Here is a 16,633-nt window from a genome sequence, read left to right as displayed (position 1 = left end):
GTCACCCCCACTTGGCACAAGGCATCTGGGTCCTAAATGCAGAGCCAACAATTGGTTGGTACTCATTAAAATGTTAGTGTCAGCTAAATGTAGCCTTTATGCTGAATTTAGAACTTTTTGGTTAGAAAAGGAGAACACAAAAAAACAAACAAACAAAAAACCACACCCACACACACACACAACAAATAAATGCATTAAAAATTATTGCAAACAAATAAATGCATTAAAACATACATTAGCACAAATGCATTCCAATTCTGTAGTTCTACCTTTTATCATGGTAAGATGGTGAAGTGCATTTTTTACTTCCTAGTTTTGTTTTGTTTTAAACCCTAGTGATTTGTGTCAAGCTGTTTTTGGATAGGAGTTGGAATTCAATAAAAATGCCCCCAAACATCACTTCTTTATACTTAAATAAAATTATGTTAAACTACAGGCTAGAAATATACAAAAAAGTTCACCTTAAGTGTTCTGCATTTAAAAAATCGCCACAAACAAAAACAAAAAATCTTATGTTTCAGAAAGCAAAATATCAAAACCCAGAATAGCTACCAGGACGCCACTGTAAACAAATTTGTTTGTGTCATGGGGCCCGAGGTAACAGGAGACGCTTACCTGAAGCCCAGGGCAGGAGAAACGCTGAGCCGGAGGGAGAATCCGCACGGCTCGTTAGCATCATCTTTGTACAGCTGCAGACAGCAGCTGATGGCAGCATTGGATGCCGGCTGGGGGATTTTAAAATGGCGGCCGCCGCTCCAGAGGCAACAGGGAGCTCAGGAACCCAGACGCGGTTGGAGCCAGTGACGACGAGGAAACTCCGAGATGGGGATCAGGGAATGGGCGTGTCGGAGGGAGCAGCGATCCCTAAGAGATGCACGACGACAGGGACGTCTGCAGATGGCCGCAGAAGTGGTGGATCGGGTGAGCTGCTAGAGGTCGGGATGACCCAGGAGGACCCTGAAGTAAGTGCCAGGACGCTGGGTGCAAGTCACATTGAAGAGGGGCGAAGGATCGCGGATCACCTGGCTGAAGGGAGATCGGGGTGGGATCGCCGCCAAGAGCAGCAGCCGCATGTTAAAGGAATAGGAGTGGAGCAGCCTCAGAGCAGTTAAAGGGGCATTCCTTTCCTGCCCCATTTGGGATAAGTGGGATCTGGTGGAGGGACAGCCAGGCTGTGAGAATATCGGTGACTCCGAGTATGGAAGGTCTCACAGGGTGAAGGGCGTGTGGCGCGGGGTATGCAGATAGTGCAACTGAGGCACCAGTGTAGGTTTAGGCGAAGGGGCCAACACTGAGGTGGGATCGAGTACGAACGACGTGTTGGAAGCTTGCAGAAGTAGCACAGAGCAGGTACAGGCACGTGGAGCCTATAGGTGGCGTGAGGCCAGGGTGTAGAGGTGGCGGAGCCCCGTGTGCAACCGGTGGGCCAAAACCGTGCCACCGAGGGACCGTTGAACTAGCCCTGCCCACTGGGAAAACAGCAAGTCGTGGCAGGAAAGAGCGGGGTTGGCGACAAGGGAGAACAAACACCCACGGTGTCAAGCAGGTCCGGACAGGGAGTAGCCAACAACCAGGAAGGCGGAGCTCCCACGAATGACACAAAAAGGCCCATCTGGGACAGTTTGTTACCACAAAGGGCTGAGATCAGACAAGCCAATTAAACTGTGACTTCTATGCATTAAGAATTTACAAGGCACGTTTCTACGAGACTCAGAAATGTTGATGTTACGCTCAATTTCTAAGGACAGTTTCAGTTGCTACATTGAAAGCCAATAAGTTTTCTGACCACCTGTCACCTGGTTATAATTTACAACAGATTATGAATGGAGTTAATTATTCATTATATTAAGACCAGACAGAATTTACCAGCTTCAGTGGCTAGGCCACCATGGACGGTATTTTATAACATTACTGTAAAATTAATATTATTAATGCACAAAAAAGCTTCATTCATGTATGGGAAGCTCAAAAAACCTTATTTCAGATTTACCAATAGAACAGAAAGATTCACTGTAGTTTATTAGACCTTCCATTTTTGGTTAACTCTTGCCATAGCGTGATGTAACCCTTAGAAACATTTATTCACCTTGCATGTATTCTATGCTGGGGAAAAGAAAAGAACAAAAACAAAACAAAAACCACTCTCCTCCTTCATCCCCAATGACTTCCACTACACTGTATTCCTTGAGGTCATTTATATCTATGTAAAATGAGGATAAGTAAAAATGAATTTTAAAAAACAAACAAACAGGAGTTTCAGCAAGTAGAAACCAGGCCCATCAGAACTATTTGTAGTCCTAAAGATCTAGTTTAATTTTTACTTGGAAAGGTAGATGCTTACCTGAAGGTCTTGTAAGATCAGCAGTGGCACTTACCTCCCAGAAAATAACTTCAATTGAGTTTCTGTAAACATCCAAGCTGTTACTGGAGACCGAGAATTGACCTGTTGTTACTCGTCCTGTCCCGATGGTTTCCAACAAATAAAGCTGCCATAACTAGATCCACTGCAAGGGTCACTGCAAAGGTTGTTGTTCACTAGTCCTTTATGTGTCTAGCTAGGGACAGACGTTACTCATAAACTGGTTTAAGTGAGCAGAAACTGGTTTAAACCTGTAACAGAACAGAAGCTCAGTGCACATAAACCAGTTTCAAAATGGCTGAAAGTCAGTTTGAGATAAACCTGGTTGAATGTGGCAAACTTAACTGATTGAGCTTAAAGCAGTTTATGAAACTTCTGTCCCAAAGCCCTTCCTGGTTTAAGTTAAACCAGAGTCCCCAGCATGCTCTGCAGCCCAGCATCTGGCAGAGGGGGGTTATTCTTCCACTTGCCCCATGCGTGGAGTGATTGGCAGTGGCTGGGGCTGGCAGACTTTGGCTATGGTTCCCCAGGGGCAGAGGGAGTGGGGTCAGGGGATATAATAAACCCCATCCCTGCCACCTCTGCCTCAAGGGGCCATGCTGGCTGGAGTTTGGTGCCTCTGTCCCTGCATTGGCCGGGGGGAGGGAGAGGATAGTGCCAGTGCCAGTGCCAGTGCCAGTGCCAGGTGGACCCCAGCTCAGGTGCATGGGACAGGGAGGGTGGAATTACGTTTTCTCCCCGGCCAGTTCACTTTAGGCTACTGCTGGGGCACTGGCCACTCCCCTGCCCCCGCCCCCCCCCAGCACAGCATCCCTTCAAGCCAAGGGCTGCTCTAGCACCCCCCGGCTCCTGGCCTGAGTGACTGCAGGCATATGCCTACATTTCCTCAGTCCAGAGGGAATGTCTGTTCATTTGCATATTTGTTCATTCTGTGTTATTTTGGATCTTAGGAAGAAGCAGGAAGACTCTTTGTCCTCATTAAGCCTTTATTGTAGCAACTAACCCTTTACCCAAAATGGTCAACTGACCCTTTCTTATGGAAGACATCACTCTTTAGTAAGGGAGCTAACCATTACTACTACACAATCTAGGCAGGTTAGACTAACCTGCAAAGATTGAATCAATTCAGGCGCCGGCTTTTTGAATGTCTGTCCCTAGCTGGAGCGTACAGCGCATTCCACACCCTCCAAGGGAAGCACAAGGAGCTTCAGGCTCTAGTCATCAGTAGATAAGCACAGTCAGAAAAAAATACAAATATAGAAAGCCCAATCGGTTCTAGTTACATAGAAGTGGCACATCAAGAGTTGCTAATCCAGGGCAGTTAACTTAGTATAACCTCTGTATCCTGTCCTTTGCATGCCAATCAGAGGCAGCCACAGGTGCTCTCTCTCTCTTCACCCAACTCCCATATAGCCAAGGCCTCTCCACAGTCAGCTCTGGCCTGTTGCTCCTGCCCAGATTCTGCCTCTTTTTCTCTCTCTTTCCCAAGCTTGGTCTCCTCAGAGCACAGAGAGTATCCCAATGTACAGGAAATGGTGGGTCCCACCACAGTCTGGATTTAGAACAGGAGAGTTTCATCACTCCAGGAAGGAACAGCATGATTTTCCAATCTGAAAGCAGACAAGCATGATGTAAGAAGATACTCTATCCCAACATCTGCATTTTACATGCTCAGTTTCCTTCAATTTGGTTTAAAACCTTCCTGCTTCTAGTCCTTACCTCTCTACTCTAACAACTGTTCCTTCTTTAGATGGAAAATTCAAAGTAGGACAGACAGTTTAAGCAGTTGATCTGGCCATGGGAAGTGTTATGCTAATGAGGAAAGTGGCCAAGTAAAATACCAGCTTCAAAGATAAGAGCAATCGGATTTAAATTTAGTGGGAATTGTGCCCTCAGCATCCCTCATAGTCATGCCCATACCTCACAGGTGTTATACAATTTCCACATGTTGAGCCTTGCAACTTGGATACTTGTTTTTGCTCACTCTGGCACAGGTCCTCTGTCCAAGGTTCAGCCTCCTCAGCCTTAGCTGAATTCTCTCTAGCTGTAGCTTTCATCCTGAGACTGCTGACTTCAGCTCCTTAGCATCAGCCCACTTCATACCTCTGCTCCATGCAGGAATCCATTTGCCGAGCACCCAAACACACCACTGTATGGCCTCCAAACCATCTCTAGCCACTCTTAAGCCAGTAGTGGTGACTCAACACACTCCCAACTAGAACTGAAATAGCTCTCAATAAAATCTTTAACCCTTCTAGGCACACTTACCTGCCAAGAACAAAAATTCTCTACCCTCTGTAAACAGTCTCTGTAATTCCAAGGAGTTGCCTCCTTCCTTCTAGGCCACAGCTCACGCACTCTGCAAGAATGCTTCTACTTTCTTGGTACTCTGGGTTAACTGTCCTCCTTTCCTGGAATCAATGTATTACTGACCCAGCTCCTCCCCAGGTTAGGGACAGACATTACACATAAACTGGTTTAAGTGATCAGAAACTGGTTGAAAACTGTAACAGAACAGACATTCAGTGCACATAAACCACTTGAAAATGGCTGAAACCAGTTTGAGATAAACCTGATTGAATGTAGTATCAGACAACTGATTTGGCTCAAACCAGTCTGTCTCAGAACTCTTCCTAGTTTAACTTAAACCAGAGTCCCACAGCATCCCAGATGCTTTGCAGCCCTGGGTGGGGCTCTCTGCTCCAGAGAGTTGGGCTGGCCCCGCCACTCTGCTTCCTGGCTGAAGCTCCAGCAGAGATGGGAGGTACAGCAGAGGCTGCCTGGCTTCCCCCTGTCCCACCCCACCACCATTCCCTGCTCAACCTGGGATTCCCCTCTCACAGAGCATGGACTGTAGCCAACATGTGGTGTGCTAGCTAATGCTGAGAGGTGTCTGTGTAAGGCAGACAGGACAGTGGCTGCTTAGGGCTTTTTGGAGCTAATCAACAGGTAGCTGGTAATGTTCCTGCATTCCTTCCTTGGAAAAAGCTGCTTAAGAAGGGCTTGAACTAATGAGAGAGGCTTATGTTTTGCTGATGAGCTGATAATTGCACCGTTATCAACTCCCTGTATAACTCCTGGCTGTATAAGTTAATGCTGTGCTACTAATGTTAATATTAATGTTACAGTAATAATATTAATTTTCAGTAATATTATAAAATGCCATCCATGATGGCCTGGCCAGTGAAGCTGGTAAATTCTGTTCCTTATAGAGTGAATAATTAGCTCAATTCATAATTTGTAGGAAATTATAACCAGGTGAAGGCTGGTAAGAAAACTTATTGGCTTTCAACGTAGCAATTGAAACTGTCCTTAGAAATTGAGTGCAACATCAACATTTCTGAGTATCCTAGAAATGTGCCTTGTAAATTCTTAATGCATGAAAGAATTCAGTTTTATCTTTATGTAGGGTCCCTCACTGGTCAGGAGCAGCAAAGGGAGGAGGTGAACTCTTCCCTAATCAAAGTGTCCTGCCGGGGCCTGGCCATGTCCCCTCACCTCACCCCAGCTCAGCACTGTGGAAGGAAAGGGAGGGCTGCTTTAGCACCCCTCAGCTTCTAGCCTGAGCCACTGTAGGTATGTGCCGACATTTTTTCAGCCCACAGGGGATGTCTGTGTGGTTACAAACCAGTTCAGCCTAGGCAGGTTAAACTAACCTGCAAAGATTGAATCAATTTAGGCTCAGGCTTTTTACATGTCTGTCCCTAGCCCAGCTGGCCAGCTGATCCCTGTCTCAGAGGTCTGGCACAGGAGTTTTCTATTATCTCTTTTTAGCCTCATTGGCCTCTGGTTTATCTTTGTCAGAGGCAGGTCCACATCTGGAACCAGTTTCTTCTCAACAACAATCTGCAATAGTTTGCATTCTGGAGCTCAGTGCAGCCCCTGATTAGGGAGTTTGTCTCCCCTATTACGAGCAGGCACTGCCACCAGTTCAGTCTTTCTGTCTTTCTTTCCCAGGATTCTTTTCTCCTGAGCCCCTAGACTAAGCCTCTTACCCTGTTTTGTAGCAGCACTTTATCTAAGTCCTTGCCCCTGTAGGCCACAAAAGTTGAGTTCCTAAAGGGGCTCTGTTGTTTTTCTCCTGCCTATCAGCTCTTTCTCAGTAACAGTACTTGGGTCCCCTGTTCCAGAGCTCTTGAAGCTTTTTTCTTTTTTGCCTTTTTTGGGGGTGGAGGTGGGGGGGGAGGTTAAATAGTTGGTTTATTTGGCTAATTGAAATTACTCACAAAAATGCCTGCTCTCTTTTCACATTTTGATTTTTTTCCTCTACTGAGTAATAACAAGCCTCCCTCAAGGTGGCATTGCTAACACCCACACATTTATCTTGAATGATAGGATTCTGGTGCCTGCAACGAAAACTCTCACAATAACGTAAAAATCCTTGTATCCCTAATTTTCAGGGCTAGGCACTGCTGCCTGGTATACTGGGATTCTTCTGCCTGGGATCTCGAGAACAGAGAAAATTCCCAGGATAACAAGAGGCAAGGATGGAGAGAATGGAAGAAGTCTTTTGGGTGTCCTATGCACAGGATAAGTCAAGTCTCAAGGAAGCTAAAGGCAAAGTAAATTAATACTATTTTTTAATTACTTGGGCTACTATATTTATTTTTAAAACTACATTTAGTGTAATTTTGGGGTGATTAGTATATGTATGTAGGTGAGAGATACCATACAAATAAATCAGAAAGATTTTAAATTACCTTAGAAATGTTTTGACTATAGGACAATTGATTTTCTCTAAAAGTAGTGCATGGATTCTGAATATAATGACTGCACTAATTCTCTAGGAAGTTGGGCTTGGTTTAAGGTACACAGCAATTAACAGGGTAATCGATGCTATGAAGATATTCTTGAGTAAGGTCTTTGTAGTTTGTATCGATTTGTACTAAAAGTAACTGGAAAATTGAATGCTTATAAGCAACAAAGAGAACTGTGTGTTTCTTGAACATTTATTATTTCTTTTCTGTTACTTAGCCCATTTGGGAGTCAAATGGGAATGTTGTAGGGCAAGATGGCAGTGAGAAGTATATTGCAGTTCACTTTTTGGGGAAGTTGGTAAGTGAAGAGTATAGTAGAATCTTCATTTTGGACTGCAAGGGTACTAATGAAAAGGTGGAGGATTCATCAGAATCCATCCACTCAAAAAAGAAAAACAGTGGTGTAATCCAAGCATACTTAAAACCCTCCCAATCTAAACAAAGCAATAATTAGAGAACACCCCAGCCCTCCCCATTGTTATCTGTCACTACATAAGACTTGTGGTATATATAAACTCTTAACTGTAACTGCAGATATCCCAGGGCAACTCCTATGTGTATCATTATCTGATGATAAAAACACAAAGAGTGATGCAAAAATGGCAAGTGAAGAGATTCTCACTGTTAGGATCCTCCTCCAACAAACGTTTAGAACTATCTGCTCAGCAGAGAGAAGAGATGACACAATCCTAACCAACAAAAGCATAATCCTCTGACAGCTCTTCCCAGAATGTACAGAAGTACCACTTGTTCCAGGTACAGAAAAAAGAGTGGGAGGACTAGTATATATTATAATATTATTATTAAGCAGTGCCATTAGTAATGGCATCTCCAAACTTGTGTTGTTCACTTGGAGTAACAAGTTGTATTTACATGCAGTGGGACAACTGGGACTCAGGTCCTTTTAAAAAGTGATTCTAAAATACTGCCTTTGTCCAACAAGCTGCTGAGATCAGAGGACATTTGAAAAACTTGTTAATAAAAACCTTGCCTAATTTAGCCCATCTGCTCCTGGGAATAGGCTGAACCAAGACAATGAAACAAGTACTGGGAGCAGGCATGATAGTAACCAGTATGAAGCACTTCAGTTTTCTTTTCTGTTTCAGCTAGAAACAGTACTGGGAATTATATAATAGGAACCATTTTTTTAATGGAGCTCAGGCATTTAGGTATAAGCACCAAAATCAGCTTGTTTCTTGGATATAATTGCAGTCATATTAGTTCTTGAGAACAGCCTTGAGTTTCCAAGAGTGGCTTTTTTCAGTTATGGAAGTCCCTTTCTTTAGACATTATTTGCATCTGTGTGGGCAGCTGAATGACAGAGAATGCAGAAGGGACTCTCTATGTCCTGATTTACAGCTGCAGTTTGAAACCTATTAATCTTAAACAGTAGACATTCCATCCAAAAGGCAGGACATAAAATGTAGCTCTTTTTTTCAAATGGTTTGAGCTACTGAGATCTCCAAAGAACCATGAAATAGATTCAAATGTTTTGAGCTACTGAGATCCCCAAAGAACCATGAAACAGGGGAAGCAAGTGGATTTCTATCAATGGACTAGGTCCAAAAAAAAAATCAGTCTTGAAACCGATCATCCACAAAACAGAAACATCCCCAGAAACGAATGAAAGAGCTGCTCTTTGGAAATGCTTTCTAGAGAATAACATGAATTCTAGAGAAAACAAATGTAAAGCTGAGAAATGAGTTCTTTATTAAGCAGTTTACATGACCTAGTGTTTCATGCCATTCAAAGAGTGTTTCAAAGCCTCTGTAATTGAGTGCCTTTCAGCAAAGGGTCCAACAATTCCCCCAGCTGGAAGGAGGACATTGTAATTATTATTTCTGCAGTACTCAGTACATGCTTTTTGCTTTACATGTATATTAGAATATTTAGGTGCCTAAAGATGCAGAGCAAGTGTCTGCTGGATTTTAGGAATTCTCCCAGGTGAGTTAGGCACATAGGGAATTTTTACATGTGCTCTGGGTTGCGGCATCAGGCCCTTTAATTGGTGAGCCAAGCTAATTAAAAGTGGACCCTTTAATTAGCAAGCCACGCTAATTAAAGGTGAGTGCATGTCACAGACATCAGCGTCCCTGTGCATCCCCCACACTGAAAAATGGCAGGGGGGGAATTTGAACTAGTTGGAGAGCAGGAGATTTAAGGGACGCCGGGGAGCATCCCAGGGGGAGACAGAAGGAGAAAGAAATCCGAGCAGTGAAAGAGAGAAAGGGAGAAGCCCAGTGAAGAAAGGAGAAGGGATAGAGGGCCAGAAGGTAAGCACCAGCCCCGTGATTTACCCGGCAAGGTCCAACCAACGATTGGAGACGGCAAGGAGGCTTGAGCAGTTGATGAGTCTGATCCTGGGTGGGTGAAAGGAACCACTCCGGGGACCTACAAGAAAAGGAAGAGGAGCTGACTTTATTCTCTCAGAAGAGAGAGGAGAAGAGAGAGAGGGTCCCGGCCTTGAGACTGTGACAAAGAGAGAACCAGAGACAGAGAGCCTTGGGACCCATGCAGGGAAGAACAGGACAAGCAACCACATAGACAGACACCTCAGTTAAGAGCCTTTTGGTTAAGATAGTAAAGAATCATAGTGGCAATCAACATCGCCTGGAACATCAGGTGTGGTGCAGGCAGGGGATGGGGATGGTGAAGTCCTGAGAAGAGCCACAGAAACTCTGAGTCCATAACTGATCTCAGTTGCCTCCCAGTAGTGTCCGCACTTATCTCCCAGAACGTTGAAGGCGTGGCAGGCTATCTACAACAACAAAATACTACTGTTCCAGCTGGGAGGTGACACATCTCTAAGTGGTGAGGAAAGCCCCTTACACCAATGCAGAACTGTTTCTTATAATATATTTATTAATACATAATTCTATTCTGTTTTAAAAGTCCTGAGTGATAGGTCACCTACTGTTTTCCTATGGAAACACTAGTGCAGCCTAATAGATCTCTGTCAGGAACTTCATAACCTAATTTTTTGCTAATTTTTTCATGATCTTTTATTTGATTATTACCGTATACACAAAATATGTATCAGGCATCATAAAATTCTTATTCAGTAGATTAATTATTCACAACATTGATGTAATCTGGCTCTTTTTCTCTATGACAGGTTTTGGGGGATTTTGTATGTTAACCTTTATCAGTAAATAACATTGACTCATCAGTAATTACGTGAAGTATGGTAGATAGCAGTGTTATTAGGCAGATTGTGACATTAACAGGAGTGACAAAAACAGGAAATTACCTCACGCGGAGCACAATTTAAAGATTCTTGGTGTTAGGAATAGAGATAACTTTAACAAGACTCCTGTTCCTGAGGTAGTAACCATATAATAGACTAAATAAACTTTCAGGCCACAGTGCTTATTAGCTCAGGATACACTGACTGTTGACTTAAACAGAAAACAGGTGCATTCCCAAGTTAGAGAAGTGTGACACTGAAATTTCCTTTTGATAATGAAGATGAAGTCACCTGTCTGAACCCTGCACAGAGCAGTAAAGACCAAAAGTTACAAAAGGCCACATTTGTTTAGTTTCAGTTTGCTTCCAAGTGAACTGGTATCTGCATGAGAAGCGCTACCACAGCTGACACTCTAGCAATGTCAGTACAGAAATCTAAATCTAAATCAGCTGAATTCCCTCCAAATTAGGCCTGATCTTAAATTGGTAATACCTATGCTGTATCTTTTTTTGAGGAAAGAGAAATTTGATAAGACTGGCTACTTGTTCCTGGTGTTTGAATTCATCATGCCTCTGAGTGAGGGTAGCAGACAGGCTACAACAAAATCAGCATGCATATCATGCCTTCCTGTCTCTCTCTCCTGGGAGAAAGTTTGTTTCTTAGGGGGACAATAAGAACAAGGTATCTAATTCAAAATGACACTAAACACCTTAAATATCACTTCCAGTAAGCAGTTCAAAACCTATGCTAGTTAGGGCTGACTTTAAGATCTAACTAACCATACCCGAATTGGCCTTGTCAGCCATCTTCAGACCCACAGTTAAGACAATCATGGAAGTCAATCATCCTCGATTGTGAGGGGCTGCCAATGACGAGATGATGACCCATACCCATTGGTCACATATGCCCCACAAGCTGGTCAGCCTTGGACAATCTGGTGACTTTATAGACATGAGGTCAATCCACACTTGCCTCCCAGCCAGCCTCTCACCTTGGCTTTGTAGGCTTTGAGCATAGTAAATCCATCAGCTACAAATATACAGTCTTTCATTATCTCTCTTCGTTTTTGTCCTGCCCATGAATAGATATAACCCTGTAGTGATAGACATCTGCAGACTGATTCCTAGAAAGGTTCAGAATTATATACAAGTAGTTCCACATGGATGGCTATGGAGTCAGCAACAACGTATGTTGTAGACAGAGGAAAATGACTTGCATGGCTCAGACAGGCTAAGGACAGCCTTCAAGGTTCATCCTAATGTCCTGTGTGTATATACCCAGTCTTACCCTAATCAAGAAGTCTTCTTATGTTTCCAGGTTCATTGTGACAGTGAGACCTGGGGAGACAGGAACGAGATGCCAGGTTGCTGTGCTGGAATTGCAGCTGGCAGCTGTAGATCAGCTGAATGAGACCTGCTATGGGCTGACTGCCCATTAGACTTACCTGCAGCAATGCTACATTTGACAGCACAGCAGCGTACAGCACCACAGTGTCAATTTATAAGCGCATGCTCCTTCCAGCTCCAGGGATGCATGATGGATGGTGTCAGGGAGCTGCACCACACTGGCTGTATAAAAGGAGTTACAGCTGTGCACACGGAGGAAAAAATCAGGGAGGCAGAGCCCAATATGGGGAAGGTTTAGCAACCTCCTGAAATATTTCCAAGGAGGGGAGATGTGGTGGGACTGAGATTGTCATCCCCACCTCTGTCTTCACAAGGACTGTCCTTGTACATGAGAGGGGAAGTCCTGGGAAAGGTGAGGACTGTAGCCTGAAGGACTTGGCTTTACTGTTAGGACTGCAGGTGCACAATCAATTTCAGTTTCTCTTTATCCATGGGTACCCTGGAGAGGTTTGCTTTGTTTTCTTCTTTGCAGACCTGGTTGAGGGTTAGAAGACCCCTGTGTTAGTTTATATTTTTTTTTCTGGATGTTGGGGGCCTTCTGGAGGACCAGGAGGATTCGGGTACTACAGAACCCTGAGTAAGACTTTCATTACAGGTGTCTGAGCACCCCCAGGGACTTTTCTGGGGAGGATCTGGGAAGCAAGGGATCCTACACTTCTCTTTTGTGAAGTAAATTATTGTTTATGTATCTTCTGTTGCTTCAACCATATAGTTTTCTGTTATTCAAGAAATGGGTGCCCAGAGAGCAGCAGTTAGGCCAGTTGCTGCCCCACATGAAAGGAGGAACAAAACTTCACTGGCTTGATCTCAACACCAGTATTTTCAAAGGAGCCCACTGGCTTGGCTTGGGTGGCAAGTACATCCTCAGTGACACACTGCAGCTGGCATATGGAAGAGGTGTAGTGGAGGTGGAGCTCCAATTCATCAACTCGCTGTGCCGTGAAGGGGAACCCATAATTTATGTCACTGAACCCTCCCCTTTTTCATTAACATCAAAGGCGTGGCAGATGAGTCGGAGGGGAACTCCCTCTCAGGGTGCTCATGAATTAGAGTGGAGGCTCCACTACATTCATGTTTGGTTTAAAGGTTTTCCTTGTCTTCTTCCCTGTGTGCTACTTGACACCTTTGCTTTATATGATTTCCCTGCTTAGGAGAAAAACCCTAAGAGGCGCTGTCTCCATGTTCCAGTAGCCTAACACATTACAGATGTCAGTTCTTTTCTCCAAGACTGACATCTTAGATGGTATTTAGGAGTAGGCTTTTCCTCTTGGCATACTGAAGGGATTTCACCCATTCTTAGGTGCACCAAGAAATGGGGATGCATATCCCGTTACAACAACTGAAGTATTCAGAATGTACCAAGTTCACACAACCCACCTGTCCTCTCTTTAAAAACCAACTCTTATTAAATATATTAAGTATAGCTTAAAAATTAAAAGAAAAAAGGAAATAGTACAGCTGGTCAAAGTAGAACAATGAGGATTCATGGATACCAGCCTAATAAAACATCCCTCAAATAAAAAAAACCCCAAATTTCCACTGCCAAAAAGGCGTAAATGATTGTCTTCCTGTGGGTCCTTTCGATCCACGTTCTATACTTTCGTGTTCTTTTAGTATCCCACAGTATGTATCTGGTAGCAGTTAATAGGTTACCTATATAAAGTCAGGTAGGATTATCTTCATGTTTCACCTGAGGTGTAAGATTGCACTATGCCACTATGTGTTAACCCTGTTAGCATTCTCCCATTGGGACACTCCCCAAACTACCAATGCATGCAAGGTAATTTCAACTTTTAATGCTTAAGGAAAAGAATGCATTCTTCTTCTTGGCTGCTCAAAGGGAAATCACTTACTCTCCGCTTCTTCCTAAGGGGAAAGGAATAACAGTACATTTTCCCTATTAGTGTTGACTTGCCTGACTACTTGTCCATCTGACCCCTCATAATTCCTTTTTATTACTAAGGTTATAACATGCACTTGGAAAATCAACAATCAAGGAAGACAGTACTTGCTAACTACTAACCCAGAGGTTCCCAAACTTTTTCTTATTGCATACCCCTTTCCAGATTTACTGGCTGCCTGTGTACTGCTCCCAGCATATAATTTATATTTAAACCCCTTAAATGTGAATTATTATTATAATGAAAATTAAATCCACCATTATACAATTTCTACAGTGTACCCCCAGAGATGCCTTGCAAAGCCCCAGGAGCACGCATACCACAGTTTGGGAACCCCTATACTAATCCAAGCAGAGCTTTTTGTAACTTAGTGCAGTAATATATTTAAAGCAGCTGCAAGCCTATCACTAGCCACAACCCTAACCCTAGCCAAGCAGCCCTAATCAAGCCCAACTGTAACTTGCAAAGCCCTACCAGACAGATCCCTAATCCCAGCCTGAGGTATCCTGACCAGCCAAACCTGAACCCTAGCTCTATTAGCCTCAGCAGTTCTAACCCTAACCATAGACCCAAGCCTAACCCCCAAGCTATAGAGTATCTGGGTTCATTTACTAGTCCTACAAGCCTCCACACTTCTGTCTCTGACACCAGGAGTCTGAAGAGTCCCACCAGCTACTACCCTAAATCCCACAATGCAGTACCCTACCAATTCAAAATCCTTTATAAACTATTTAAGTATTTGATTCTTAAACATTAAACACCATTTCAAAAATAATTTTTAAAACATTCACATTTTTGTAAAATTTCCATTTAACTAAAGGTGGAAATTATACAATTGTTACAATAAATATGGTTTTATGTATTATGCTGTTATACTTTATCCAAAAATACTTTAATTTGAATTATCTTTCTCTCCTACTGACTCTCTGCCTGAAACGCTGTGACATTTCTTCCCCTTCCCTTCTCCAGACATTGCCTTGATTCCAGGCAACAGGTAAGTCCATGGACAGTGGGCAGCAAAAAATGTTGTTGCTGGGTGCACAGACAGACCTCAGCTGGCCCATCCAGCCCTGGAAAGAAGTAATAGGAACAGAAGAGCTGCTTGCATTGCTTGGAGGGCTCCTCCTACAGGTTCCAGACCTCTGGAACTTGCACACTGCCTGCCCCATGGCTGCCTGGAGAGCACTATCTTTCTTCTGCACTACCTAAAGCTGAGAAGCTGCTGTCAGATCCCTTCCACCTTCCCTCCTCTCGCTAACCTCTGCAGTCCTTCAGTCTGCCACTGCTAAATCCACCTACTTCCTCACAGTGCCTGTCTTACTCATGTCCTCTGTACCTTTCCTCTACCCCACCCTCTGTGGAGCCATGTTCTGGGAGCTCTGGACACAGCTTCAATCTACCTGAAAGCAACGATGGCAGCTATCTTCTGCCACATCTGAATGTATAACCTGTAGGGAAATGGCCATCATCTTGTTGGCTTCAGCTGCATGGGCAGTAATGGGAGATGATAGCTGTTCTGACTGAGGAAAAAGGTACAAGAATCACTACATTTGCAGGAAAACCAGGAAAGTTGGCAATGCTGCACGCATTATTGGGTTTCCCTTGGCCTAAGTAGGCTGGAACCCATTTCTTCCCTTAGCTTCACCAGCACGCTGTCTGGGCACAAGCACACTGTCTATTACCCCTTCAGAGAAATGGGACCTTGCCAGCATTGCAACCTCTTAAGAGCACAAATTTCCTAGGCAACCATCAAAGAGTCATTAGAGACTTTGTCAATCATCAAAAACACCACTGTAAATTGACAAGTGATGCACGCAGAAAAATGACACAGGGTCCTTAATGTATACATTTTGCTTTTAGGAATCCCCCAGAAGTCACAGCATATAGTGGCACAATCCCTGTAACACAGGGCCCCACAGCCTGGCTGTCTTGGGTGCACCTGACCTACCTCTGACCTTCAAAACTACTTCAAGAACAGCCTCTCCCAGAACCCACCAGGTAACTAAAACAAATTTACTTTGTACTTTGATAACAAGGCATGCAGACTTCTAGACAGAAACGATAAGCTTTTCAAATACTCCCCTTGCCTATTGCCTTGCCACACTTGAGCATTCTCTGAGCTTGGTTCTGTCTTGGGTCCTTCTCTGGCAGCTTCACTTCAGATTTAGGGGAACCTTCCAAGGGAACTTTTACTGATCTTGCCTAATCCCACAGTGAAGCCAAACCAAAGCATAACCAACCCTTCCTCTCTACCTAAAGCTTGCTGCTTGGCTCTGGGACCCCTCTTCCAACACAGGTTTCTTTGGTCTGTAGGCTTGACTTTTCCACTCAACAAGCTCCACCCCTTGCAGAGACCTCTGCAGCAATCCAAATGCCTTCACCCTGGCCAAAATGTTCATAGCAATATCATCAAATATGTTTAGTCATCCTAGGATGCAACAGTTTCCATAACAATTCACAATTTGTGGGTAGAGATGAGTGACTATCACACAGGAATGTGGGGTTTCTAGCATTAAAGAGGAGGAACACTGGAGACTTCTGTAGAGGATGTGTTGTCCTGGTCTCCCCATGTCACATATAACATCACATTTCATTTGCTCATTTCTCTATATTTCTAGCATCTAGCTGAGAACAGAAGGCCCAGTATCATGTAAAAGGTTCTTCTGATAGAATTTTTCATGCCCAAAATTCAAGCAGTGCTGGAAACCTGGAAGGAGGGGCATAAAAAACGCCAAAACTTTCCCTTATACCTATTCCTAAATTTATTCTGTAGGCTCAAGAAAGTTGCACAAAATGCTCAGACTTTTGGATGGGAAACTAGAAATTGTACAGATCCAAATTTGACTGTGCTAAGAAGCAACTCAGATTTTAAAAAAGACAGACCAGAATGTATGAGAAATGTTGTGCTAAGGTGAAATCATGTAACAAAGACAAGGAATTTGTCTTGGGAATCAAAGTTTTGGAAGAGAATGGCAGATTTTAGGGGTGGCTCACCGTTTGATTATTGATAGGAGCATGAACAC

This window comes from Crocodylus porosus, unplaced genomic scaffold (assembly GCF_001723895.1).
Source record: "Crocodylus porosus isolate Cpor-Errol unplaced genomic scaffold, CroPor_comp1, whole genome shotgun sequence".
Classification (NCBI taxonomy): Eukaryota; Metazoa; Chordata; order Crocodylia; family Crocodylidae; genus Crocodylus; species Crocodylus porosus.
Note: the sequence above shows the minus strand (reverse complement) of the source record.